Below are 14,067 nucleotides of genomic sequence, written 5' to 3'. Positions count from 1 at the left end.
CATTAGAAATCGAAATACTCTGTGATCTGCACATCCTTGTATAAAATGCACACTCCATTTTTGGCGCTGCTAAAAATAGAAAATAGGTGCACATGGTACTTAAGAAAATACGGTAAATCAATTTACTAGTATTCACTTTCATATGATGCACCTTAATTCCCCTTGCATTCAATTCCGGTGACATATTCTCCGCACACACTCTAATAATCGTGTTGAGTTTAGGTTTTAAAGCTTGAAAGGAGAATGGGAAGTGATGGGCAGTTTTTCTATTTGACACGGAACAAAATAATAATCATTGATCGATTACCCCTGACCTTGATTTGAACATCATTGATGCTAGGCGTGATTGGGAGTGGAAAATAAATCGAAACATGTAAATTGTGTCTTCTGTCCTATTTTGCATCTTTGTTGGCTGTTTAGGAAATATCAAAGTAACACGAAGTCCAAGCACAGTTTTATAATTGAGGCTGAGAAACATATTGCTTGAAGTTCAGTAGCAAAATGAAAGACAAATTTAGGCATGGTAGTTCATTTTTGTTTAGATTTGTTTTTAAGTATCAATTACCTCTTAATATTGCATGTAGGATGTTGTTTGATATTTTGTGCATTTAAGCCTTGCCATTTATACTTGCAGAGTGGTTAAAAGTTTCGTTCTCATCATTAATGGCTTTGGAAATTAATACACTTGATAATAATCTTTTCAAATTTGTGTTATGTTTTTTAGGAGCTATGGTATGCCTTTTCCTTTTAATTCTTCCCTTCCTGAATCACCCCTGTTGTCTTTTACTTATGTATGGTTTGCAAAAGACAACATTATTCAATTTTAGTGGAAGATAATTTCTTGAGCCTTTCCACTACTCTTTTCCTAATTCCTGTTGTCATCATGGCAATTGAACTCCCCATTTCATTACATTTATGCCATCATGAGCAAGTTAGCTCCCACCATTGCCTTACTCTATTAGATTAAAGGTATGACTCATTTCAAAGTTCATATATGTTATCTAATTTAAAATTTTATCCTGGAATATGCATGTTATTTTGAGGTGCCAATAACTTTTATTATTATGCTCTGAATTGTTGAGGCCTTAACCTGTAAAGTCCATTTTAAGTTAGGAAAAATAACAACTTTGCTGTATAAAATTTAATGTTTAATTGTCGACTAGTTTCAATACGCTGTATCATTTTCATGACTAGTGGACCACTAGTCTTGAAAATGATAGAGTGTATTTTGAGGTGCCAATAACTTTTATTATTATGCTCTGAATTGTTGAGGCCTTAACCTGTAGAAGTCCATTTTAAGTTAGGAAAAATAACAACTTTGCTGTATAAAATTTAATGTTTAATTGTTGACTAGTTTCAATACGCTGTATCATTTTCATGACTAGTGGACCACTAGTCTTGAAAATGATAGTGTGTATTACTGTACTAGCCAACGATAAAATGTTAAATTGTAAAAAGTAAAGTTGTAATTTTCCTAACTTAACCTTAATTATTGTAACAGGTGAGTACATAATTATTTCGACTGTAATTGATTGGAACTCAAGTGGCATGTGCAATCTATTTGTACAATTTTTGTTCATAATATGGTGAGGTAGATGGCTGTGTGATCTTTTTCAAATGCAAAGAGGTCTTATTGTGGAAGTCCTTGAATAACATGTGGACTAGAGAACTTGAAATTCATTCTATGTTAAAAATATGGCATTTAATATGGACTGCACTCAGTTTGTTGCCAATAATGACTTGCTAAATGTCTTTATTGGCATCTACTTGGGTATATTAAGTGTGCCCAAGCTAATTTAAGTAAAACTATACTGGATTGTGATAGGAAATAATGAATTCACCTTCCATGCCCCAATCATTTCTATGAATTTTTCAGAGTAAGAGGATGTATGCCTGAATAGGTTAAAGTAAGCATTGAAAGTGTTTGGGATTTGAAGTGTCTGTGTCAACATTCATTTTTTTGAGAAGCTAACTCAGACTGCCCCAGAATGAACTCCACACATCCACTGCTGGTGTAGTTGTTCTTTCAGTTCCACGCACTCACAATCTTCAAAGGGCACAAAAATAGCCTTGAAAACCCAAAAAGTCTAGTTTAAAATTAAACTTTCATCTTAAAATTTCCAGATCAAGAAAGAAAGAGACAAAAGCCATAATGTCTGTATCTTAGTTATTCAATTTTTATTCATCAGGGCACTTTATTTGCAAGAAAGACTAAATGGATAGGAGGTGAAGGGCAGCGCTGTTGGAACCCACCCTTGGATTAGCCTTGAAAAAAATAGTAAACAAGCCCTTGACTACTGACGAAAGTACTGTAATTTATCAAATTTACCATTTCCTGTAGGTAACTATTAAGAGACGCATTTGTTTTCTTCTTCAATTTGCATTCATACTATGCTTCAGGAATTATCGATTAAGGATAATGGAATTTGTCAATCATATACACCAACGGATGAAGTTGGCCTCAACAAATGTTTGACTTAGCTGGGATTCGAACCCGGATCTCCCGATTGCCAGTCAGGTGTGTCAGTTACTCCACCAAGCCATTTTCTCAGAGCAAACTTCGGGATGGGTTTTATGGAATTTTTTCATGGAGAACTTCATCCCTTGGTTTAACTTTGCACCTGTGCGCATGACTGCATACAAATTCAATTGTTCCTGCAGTGCTTTGTCAATCGTATTTGAGAATTCCAACAAGTAAGATGCCAACAATCGGCCGAATTTGGAAGTGGAGCTCCGAGCATACCAAGCCATTACCTTTGTAAACCAAAGTCAAATCATTGGCATTGTCAGGTATTTCCGATTTATTTTCCTGGCATTAAAGTATCATAGCATTGTAATAAACGTATTTATGCATTCATATTTATGCATAAGGCCTTTTGGTTGCCGCTCATTGTTACAATTCTTCATTTATATGACAGTGGTTTGTAGGCTTAAGGCTTTTAACCAGTGATGTGCAGGTTTTCTTACAGAACCAGTAGCATGCCGTCTGGGAGACCACAATGAATCAAATATTCATTAAATGTTGCAATGCCATTTTTATTGTTTAGTTAATAAGCCAAAAGACCAAGAAAGTCTTTGAATTCCATCAAATCAACATTTTGTAGCTCTGGCCTGCTATCCCTTTTATACCTCTCTCTTATTGCTTGAAACTTTGTGTTTGTCAGGTGCAAAATCAATTGCAACATTTGCTCATCAAAAATCTTAGACCTAAAATCAAGATGCTCAACAACCTTGCCTAATGATGTAATGCATTCCTTCAAACCAGTTTTATGAGTGATGATGTTATGGAAGGGTGTACGAATTTTCCTTTTAGGCTCACTTGATGACCTCTTATAGCGATTTCTCCCGTAAAAAAAATTATCCTTGCCTGGGGAGAACTTTCATTACATCACTTCAGTTATCATCAGTACTCCCTCCTGCACTATCTGTTGTATTTGTAGTATTGTTATCACTTTCTTTGACATAATCCTCCTCAATGTCACTTTCCACTCTACTTTCATTGTCTGCTAGGTATTCCATTACATGCTCCGCAAACCCAGGTACTTCTGGTCACGGTTAAAAAAAATAGTCGAAAATACACTTTGGACATATGTAAACGTAACAGCACTTGCATTTTGACGTTATAGTCTCTGTGTTTCCCAAGCCCTTTTTATTTCCTCTGGCGGAGCTTGATGCTTAGATGTTCCGTTCAAGAATACTTAAAAGGAGACCGATTGTCAAAAGGAAGCCATAAATTAATGTTGCACTCGTAGGCATAGGCACGTAAAATGTCAGGGTTCAATGGGTTCCATCATTGAACAAAAATAGCGTAGGGTAGGTACAAGAAATTAACTACTGTTTTATTGTAAAAGGGAACTTGCATATGTTTCAGATATAATCAAGAGCCCCAAAATTATATACAAATGTGAGGTAGCTTCATTTATTAACAGAGGTAGCAATGATTATTACAGCACTCGAGTGATACTCCCTTAACAAAACTCGCACCGTCTCTCTACACACATTCCGCGCGACTGACTGCGCTTCCGTCTCTCTACACACATTCCGCGCGACTCACTGCGCGTCACCCTCCTTACTGGCTCTACCGTCCGAGTTCCTCGGCGTCCCCCAGAGGGGCAGCACCTGCCGGACCATTTCGAACAGCCCGTTGATGACAGTCGGCCTTTCCTGATTTCAGGGCCGTCCTCGGCCCGCTCTTGCGGTTGGCTGACCTCTTCTTCTACAGCATCGGATTCCTCTTGAATCGGCTCGTTGGCTCCCTGGTCTCCGAGGCTGCATGGGGGTGGGTTGTCATCTTCTTCTACAGCATCGGGGTCCTCTTGGATCTGCTCGTGGGCTCCCTGGTCTCCGGGGCTGCATGGGGGTGGGTTGTCATCTTCTTCTACAGCATCGGGGTCCTCTTGGATCTGCTCGTGGGCTCCCTGGTCTCCGGGGCTGCATGGGGGTGGGTTGTCATCTTCTTCTACAGCATCGGGGTCGTAGTCTGGTGGGGGTTGGCACCATGGTTTCATTCGATCTGCACCAAAGACCGAATGAAACCTCCTCTGGGTTCTGGCTGCTCCTGGGATGTCTGTCAGCAAATATCTATCCCTGGGGAATACCTTCTCCACCCTGTATGGTCCCTTAAATTTGGGTGCTAGCTTTCGAGACGTTCCCGTCGCCTGGGCTTCTCGCTCGACTAACACTAACTCTCCCCGCACGTATTTTCTTGGCTCCTTGTGAGCTTCGTCAAACCTTTTCTTCTGCCTCTCCTGACATGTTACCATCCTGCCTAAAGCTTCCTTCCTAACCTCCTCTATCACTTCTTTGCTCACTTCATGTTCATCTTCCTGCAATGTCACTACAACTCGGTTCCTTAACGCATTCCGCGGGCGGTACGCGAACAACAGTTCATGTGGACTGGCTCCCACCGTCTTGTTCTTCATCGAGTTCATGGCAAATTGAATGTCTTTCAAGCGCCCATCCCACTCACTTCCATCCTCCGTTGAATTCATCGTAGTGATAGCTCGAGTAATTATGGCGTTTGATCTCTCTACTTGTCCATTTGCCCTAGGCGTTGCAGTGGCGTTCTTGATGTGTTTTATCTGATGCCCCTCGCATAATTCCTCAAATTCTCTCGACGTATATGCCGTTCCTCTATCCGAGATGATACGGTCCGGACAACCAAACAAGCTAACTATCTCACTCAAGGCCTCACAGACTGGTTTTGACCTCGTGTTTTTCACAGCTCGTAGTACTATGAACTTCGTAAAATTGTCTTGGTACGCGAGGACGTATTCACTGCCTCTTTTGCTACGAGGGAACGGTCCTAGGTGATCTATGTTAACGGTATGAAAAGGCGTACCCTCGCGCTTAGTTGGGTACAGTATTCCTTCCCTTTTCCCGCCTGGTCTCTTGTGGTACGCGCATTCGATACAGGCTGCGATATATCTCTTTATCCTTTGTCTCATCCTCGGGAACCAGAAATATCTTCTCAGGTGTTCCAGAGTCTTTTCTTCTCCGTAATGTCCCATGTCATCATGGCTCCCCTTTATGATTCTCCAAATCGCATCTCTTGGGACCACCCAACGACTTCCCCCCTCCACTCTTCGACATATTCGATGGTCTCTTACTACATAATCAGTGTGCACTTGCTTATCCTCGTTTGTCTGTGCTGGCTTTTTCAATGTCGCATGTATTTTCTGGAGACTCGGATCTTGCAGCTGCATGGTCAACAGCCAATCCTCCTGCTGAATTCTGGTGGTGAATATTTTTGAGTCCACCATCTCAGGTTCTACCGCTTTTTGCATGCTCTCTCTTTTTGCGTAAGGCAGACGATACGGACGTGACGTCACGGGTTTGTCGTCATTCAAGTCAATGCTGATGCTGGTGAAGTTCGCCTTGCCTAACTCGCTTAAGTTTTTAGCAAAACATCCCCTGAATTTATTTACGAGGTCGCATAGTGCCCCTTCGTCTTGCGTCGTCAGGTTCTCGTTCATGTGTATCTCGTCTTTCTGGATCCGTGACTCCTCTTCCACCTTCCGCACTTGAGAATTCTTTCTTTCACTAAGGTCGGCGTTTTCTCTGGAAATGGTGAGTCTCCCAAACTCCTTTTCGACCCGAATTCCTGGTTGGTCTAAGGCACTCCGCCCTACAATGATAGCATCCTCCTGAGAATTTTCTGGGACAATTAAAACCTCTACTTCCACATTCACATCGTCTACTTTCAAGATCATTCGTTTCGTGCCAATAGCTTCACAACCCCTTGATCCAAACCCAACTAAACGCTTTTGGCTCGCCTCATATTCGACTCCTAGTTCTTGTGCAACGTCTCTTCTCAGGGTGACAACATCGCTTCCTAAATCAACGAAGCCAACCACCCTGTCGTCGTTTATCTCTATCCACTTGTGGTACTCGTCCTTTATGATGCAATTGGGTCTAGTGATTTTCCTAACGTTCCACTTTTTCTCATTCTGGGTCGTTCTCGGTGTTGCCTGCAAACAATCTTTCTGCATATGTCCCGTCTGCTTGCACCGGTAACAAATTCTCTCACGGGCAGCTACTCGGCACTGCCTAGCGAGGTGCCCCTCTTTTCCACAATTGAAACAAACGCCCTGGGTAGGCGTCCTTTCGCCCCTCACTTCCTTGACTTCAGCCCTTTTGTCAATGGTCACAGGAGGTCGATTGTGAAAGTTTGCCCTATCTCCCAATTTGGCCCTATCAGTGACACTCTCGTATCGTCTTATCTTGCGTAATAGTCCTTCTACATCTTCAAAGTCACACATAGTCAGCAGCTTCACTAGTTCCTTATCCCACATGCCATTTAGAATGTACTTGATAAGGGAGGCTTCATTTACTTCACCACGCCTAGCGATAGTCTTCATCGCGTAAACATATGACTCATGCGTCTCGCCACGCTGCATTCTTCTCTTTGTAAGACTCAAGTGCACGTCGGCTTGGTCCTCCACTGATGGGAAACAATATAATAGTCCTTTTTTGAACGCCTCCCAAGAGTGTACTTCCTCGGCTACGCTATTCAGCCATAGTTTCGCCGCTCCGCGTAACTTACTAACGGATTGGGCTAACAACATCGACTCGTCCCATCCGTAGGCTGATGCAATGCTCTCTACTCGCCTGACCCACTGTACCGCCGTGAACCCCAGGGTTAGCGAAGGTTCAAACTCCGGCAATAATTGCTCTGCTATTTCTCGATAACCCACCATACTTTTATCAAGAACTAACGATTGCCCATTTAAAAGATCTCGTTCACGTTCTAGAAGTTTCCTTTCTCTCTCTAACAATTCTCTCTCGTGTTGCAAGAGCGCTTGTTCCCTCTCCGCTGCGCTTCTAAGGACGCTACTCTCTCCGACAGGATTCCGCCAATTTCCCAACGACGGTTCTCTGCCCTTCGTAGGCCACACGACAGTAGCCTCGCGCGGTTGCTCACCGGGTCCTCTTGACTGTCTAACCTCCTTAGACTTGTCTCTCGCGGCATACGGCGTCGACGCAGGCAGAACCCACTTAGCGGTAGCCTCTCGGTGCATCTCACTATGCTCCCTGGCCACGCCGGCCTCGCTCTCCTGCTCTCGACATGTTCCCGCCAATTCAGTCGCGTCCCTTCCTTCCGCAGAATGGACCCCGTTGAAGCTACCTACGCGACACTCGCCATCCCACGACGCATTCGTCGGACTGGTCATTGCTACACTAGAACCACACTCTCTCACCTTACTCAGTCCGCACTGGGGTTTTTGATGTTCTATCTATTGATGGCTGGATGTGCACGAACAACTCCACCGCAGCTCGCTGGTCAATCCCACTTCTGAACTGTGAGGTAGCTTCATTTATTAACAGAGGTAGCAATGATTATTACAGCACTCGAGTGATACTCCCTTAACAAAACTCGCACCGTCTCTCTACACACATTCCGCGCGACTGACTGCGCTTCCGTCTCTCTACACACATTCCGCGCGACTCACTGCGCGTCACCCTCCTTACTGGCTCTACCGTCCGAGTTCCTCGGCGTCCCCCAGAGGGGCAGCACCTGCCGGACCATTTCGAACAGCCCGTTGATGACACAAATATATGTTTGCATACCACGGTGAAAGTTTTTTTATTATTTTATGACGTGGTTTGCGATATATAATGCATCAAAGTTCACGAGAATTTTCACATACAAGTGAGAATCGAAAACGCCCGATGATTGGCTGGTAAAAAAGTGACGTCATTATTCAGTACGAGGAGGCACGGCCATAGTAGAGGCAAAGAGGTTGCATACTTGAATATAAGTGACGGCGTGGTTATGATTCATTTATTTAAGTGCAGACGTATCGGAGTTGTTAATTGTGACTTCAGGGCTATTATTTGATCTATTTCTCCTTCATTGAAAGCGATAGATTGCATAAAGATGAAAGAATATGGTTATTCCTTGGCTGATCCTAGCAAGCTTCCTGTTACTGATCCATCATGATACCAGGGTATTTTAGTGAAACTTTAGACTTCGTCGGCACGGAAAGTCGATGCCGAGAAATGGAAAGGTAGCTGATGTGCATTTGAAATGTTTTATAGTTCATAACAAAGTGAGACTTGCGTGTAATATTGGCGAAAGCGTATACTCATGTGAAATGTGTATTCTTTTGGCAGTCCGGCCGAGAGCATTATGGTGAACTTATTCTCCACCTCGAAGCTGTTGATGATACTTTCAACTTAAAAATACCTTGCCTGGAAGGCAACTAAAAGCTCTTTAAGACTGGAATCTGAGGAAGCCAGACTATTAATTGTTTCAATTTAGTAGCGATGATATGCACGAATTTCCAACACAATCTACCATCTTGTGACTCAAAAACCCCGAAGCCACTTCCTATTCTGCAGAAAGAATCGGTCAATCGCACTTCGATCAATATAATAAACACAACGTCTTCAGGTGTTAATAAGTTACTTTTGTAATTAAGGCCTTCCTAAAGTAACATTAAAATGTGAATATTTTCCAAACAGTCTTTAATACATTTTGGGAGCTTTTCTCGCGATATACCTGAAACATACTCTATAAAGGCGAGCTCATCGTCATTGCGATCGGTTGTCACTTAAAAATTTCGTATCGGAAATCCTAGAGGGATGACCTTCGACGATGACCATGATCACCTGCACTCTCACTATCACTGGAACCCGTGGTGAAAATATCATCCCAATCCGATATCTATTTGGTTTTAACTGGGGAAAGAGCAACATATGAGAGAACTGCACATTCTTTGGGCAACTTTGGGTTTGACTTTCCCTCAAACACCCCATTTCCCCTGTGGTGCTCATCAGTCCTATCTTTATACGAAGGCCTGACAACCTTTAAATGGATCCTTGGTTTATCCTGGCAACCAACTAAATGGAAATTGCTGATCCACAAGTCTTCGTCTTATCTTCACAGTTTCCAAATCAAAGGCCGCGGAACATTCCTCTTGGGACTCAACTTTTTCTGAAAAGCAAGCAAGGGCGCGCCGTAGAATAAAATCAAAGAATGCTGCAATTCATTTTTGTGACCACCTCTGGATTCCATTCTTTTTCCATCTACAACTTCCTTTATAATGCGTCTCCTATACATTCTCACAGCAGCTGCTTGTTTACCCGGCGCGGCCCCGTTTGGCAACATAGCATTAAAGAGTTGATTACAAATACACACATTACACAAATATCAATATTTTTATAGATTATGGATCATAGAAAAATTACAAATAAATTGAAAGTGTGTCTATCACTTTTATCTATTCGGGGTAAACTATGGGACAAGATAATGTTTAAATATTTTCATTAATTTATAACAAAATATAAGTTCTAAAAATACCCAAAAGCCACTTTATTAATCCGCACCAATGAGCGTATATTATTGTGGAAGATGAATTCTGTAGACGTAGTAGTTTTCCCTAGGTTGAGTTACAAAGTTCATGAAGTTGACAAAACGGCTAATTTTTCGGTGCGCGGAGTCATTTATTGCACTGGTGTGTCTACATTTTTGAATTTTTTGTAATAAAATAAATCAGAATTTAGGATAAAATTTCCTTTAAAATGACGTATATTTCATTATTATAGCATGCAGTGAAGCCAGGATATAAATTTGCAAAGCACAGTGGCACATCATTTTGACGCCGACAGTAGAAGAAAACGCTGTCTTCTTGGCTGGCACTCGAATGCATGAGGATCAACGTTGCTCTTTATTTTCATATTTCCTCCCTTGATTTTAAACATCATGGAATTTTCTATGTCCTTCCGTAAATGAAATTGAACAATTGCCATAAATAATTCGAGTCCATCGTACCCATCTAGAAACAAGTACATATCTCGATTTTTGTTGGGAAGTTGAGTTTTTATCCTACTGCGGCCGAATTATAGAAAAATCTCAGTTTCAAGTTATTCAGTCGATGAAATATGGAAGTATTATTTATATTAAAGCTATCTTCGCTCGCATAGCACACAGGTATATCATTCCGTTTATTATACTCTTTATTTGTCCGTAACGCTCATCCCGACAGACGGCATGCATCGAGGCTTTTCTTCTAATTTTCTCCTTGGGAATGCAGACGAAAACTTTTTCTGGGGTGTTATTGCACAGAGGAACAATGCACCATTTGTAATTTTTCCTTATTTCAGCCATGTTCTTCTTTAAACGCAACGTGGCTCTTCCAAACCTGCAGCTACTGGGCTTGGATCTTGGACTCGTACTGAATTATGACGTCACGGCATAAGATTAGTGGGGGCGGTATTTTTTAGCCCGCGAAACTCGGGAGACTTTTGGGAGTTATTTTCTAGTGTATAAATTGAATTTTAAGCGGAAAAAAGTATATTACGGTACTAAGTGTTTACTGTAGTATATCAGCATACTGTTTATAAAAAGTATGCAATTTCCCTATTATTTATAACATCTTTAAGGAGCTTAGCATTAAAAGAACAAAATTCTTGAAATTTCCATTAAAAACTGAATTCCATTTGTTTTGCTTTCGCCTTCAGCAACAACTAGAATAGTCATTTATTCAAACCGATGCAATTTAGAAAAATTAATTACTTAATTATCCACGTTATGTATCTAAAATGCTTCCTAAAAGTTATTAATTATTCTTTTACTTTAAAAATCAATACAAATTTTTTATAACAACTTTTTGAATCATGTCCACCAGCATTAGGTTTGTTGATTATTCCAATTTAGTGATGTGAGGTCTCTCAGGCCACTAATTCAATTCAATTGCAAACGGAAAAAAATAATAAGAACATTAAATTTTAAGAGCATTATATCCTTATTATACAAAAATATGAAGCTAACAAGAATTGTTGATATTTTAAATCAGTCATTTTGAAATATGTTTATTTTTGCAAGTGTTAAGCTTCAGGTAAATGTGTATTGAACATTAATTAGAGTCATATTATGGATTTTATATAGTGTGTCTTTGCCTGATTTCGCTTGTGAAAGCCTTAGAAATGTTGTTGCTGGTTCTTAAGTGTACTTGAATTTCACTTTCACAAAATCTTCCTCCTCAAGTTTATTAGTTAACAATCCTAAATGAAGATTTTTTTAATGCAGGCACCTGTAATGTTTGAAGTGGTGTCATAATTGCCTTAATAGCTGCTCATATGTTGGGTGTATTTCACGTTATGCCATTGGGAACTGGTTTCCAATTAATGGAAATAACTTTCTCAGTGAAAGGATGCATTCATTTTTTTTTTCAAAATTTGAAACATAAGTATCTGATGAAAAGCAAATGAGATACTCAATAGAACATTGTAATAGATGCTGGAGTCGTCTTTGAAATTACATGATTTTTCAGCTCTCGAAAACTCAGATTATGCCAAAAGAAAAGTTGAGTCTGTATGATCTTGTTTTAAAAGTAAAGTTAATGGAGCTGTTGATAGAGAATTGTCTGCGGAATAGGATGACCCAAAACTGCTTAAAGAATTACTTCAGGAATTCCGTGATATAAATGTGCTGGTGGAGTTCATAAAAGATAAAGTCAGTGCTGCAAACTCGCTTCAAGAAAAGATATGACTGTTTACTTTGGTACCTACTGTATGGAGTAGGGAGAAATTAATGGAAGAGTTCTATGTTAATGAATAGAGTGTCTGGCAAGTAGGAGAACTTTTAAGAGATAAAGGAGTATTAGCTGAACCCAATTTGAAGAAAGGAAAAACAATAGATAAAACTGTGGAATCAGTGAGAACTGTCTTTGGAAGTGATGAATATGTACTCCAGAGTGATGTGAGAGAAAAAATGTACAGTTAGTATCTCTACAAATGTACCTATTCAAAAGGGACAATTACTGGCTAACTTGAAGAAATTGTATTCAGCTTTTAAATTTGACTTTCCTAGCACTACAAAATTGGCTTTAATAAATTCTGCTGTCTATGTCCCCTATGGTGTATATCTGTAGGATCTCCTGGAACATATTCGGTAATCAAAATATCAATCTACTGCTTCATGCCTGTAATATAGGGAAATATACCTGGACTTGATTGGTTATTCAGTATATTCAACCCAGAATAGAGACTGTATGCTGTGACAGTGCTCTCAGTTTCCATCACATTTCCCGGAGGCAACACTTGCCCTGAGAAATAAACTTAAGGCCTGGAAGCATTGGAAAAAACACCCTAGCCCCCTACCCCGTGCCTTGTTCATTACGCTACGGCGCCATGCATGCTTCCTCATTCGCCGAGACTACAAAACCCACTTGCAGGAAATTTCTGTCGGAATTCGTGACTATCCTAAACGATTCCGGACCCCCGTTAATGCCAGAAGAAAGTCACACAGAATCCCTGCCTATGTGTCCTGCAATGGAATGATTTCTCAAAGTACCGTATAAGCTTGTGTAAGAGGCGCACACGTGTAAGAGGCGCACCCCTATTTTGAGCATCGAAGCTATGAAGAAAAAAAATTTTGCGACATTTTTTTTATCCTATCGAGCGGTGTTGCAGACGTATGCCTGGAATTTCGACAGTTACTCACATGTTATGGAAAATGAGTTGCAAGGTTATCACCGGAAAAGTAATAGTTAGATAGATAAATAGTAGATAGATAGATAGACTCTGCATCCTGCTGTGATTTACACTTGAGATCGTTAGTTGAAACAACCATTTTTTCCAGTTAAGGCATCTTATCAGGTGATTTGACTCATGATATAGCAATTGTATATGAAATAATATCATCTCAGTTCATCCTTGAAAATTATCTATCAGTTAGAGAAGTACATTATTTTAGTGATGTAATGTTGAAAAATATAAAAACTGCAAACAACCCATCGAAAATCCCCTTATAATGGCATAGGTGGTACAGTTAAGCATTTGATGGCCCAAGAGAGCCATCACAGATATTCAGGAGATGCCTTAAAATCTGTGGAAAAGATCATGAACTTCTGCAGGTCTAGAGTTGAAACATTAACGCCTTGGTATCAAGGAAGGAAATCATTTCAGAAAGACATCGACAGTGGCAATGTAGATTCTGCAAATCAAAAACGGTGCCTGGTACACGTGGGTTTCATCATTTCATGACTCTGTCTTAAAGCTCCTAGGAGCTTTGAGAATCAACCATAATAAAAATGTTTGCATTGTATTCCATTTTATGGATGACTGTACAGTGCCTGTAATTTAATTGTAACTAATTATGTATTACAAAATCATATAGTGCAAATGCCTATGATGGTTACTGGTCTCTTGTATCAGTAATATCTAAGCATGAAGAGGAGGTTGATGTCACAGTAATATTTATTCACTCTTATGGCCCAGCAAAATCATTCTGCTGGCCCTCAGAAAAAAGGAAACTTATTTATTTATTCATTTGCAATAAACCCAAAAACAGTACATGAGACCTTTTACATTGGGATTTTTGTTGTACCAAAATATTTGCTCTAATTGACTGAGGCATAGTTGTTTTTATGAACATATGGTTCATTTGCATAGGTAAATCACGTACAGTGAGTCCTCGTTCTACGTCACCCTGTTTAACGTCATTTCGCGATAACGTCACGAAAATTTTATGACCGTGATTCGTTTATCGTCCCTTCGCTTCGCGATAACATCACGTATTTTAAATTTCGCGCGAGAAAAAAGGCGAAGTGGCAGGCATTA

General features: G+C 40.3%; 1 protein-coding gene across 4 annotated transcripts in view; it reads left to right on the top strand.

Moving 5' to 3' along the window:
• LOC124170950 (protein split ends) overlaps nt 1-14,067 on the top strand; it is a 138,429-nt gene that overhangs the window by 29,116 nt on the left and 95,246 nt on the right. The window lies entirely within an intron of this gene.

The sequence above is a fragment of the Ischnura elegans genome, chromosome X (assembly GCF_921293095.1).
Source record: "Ischnura elegans chromosome X, ioIscEleg1.1, whole genome shotgun sequence".
NCBI lineage: Eukaryota > Metazoa > Arthropoda > Insecta > Odonata > Coenagrionidae > Ischnura > Ischnura elegans.
Note: the sequence above shows the minus strand (reverse complement) of the source record. Positions and strands in the feature narration are given on the sequence as shown.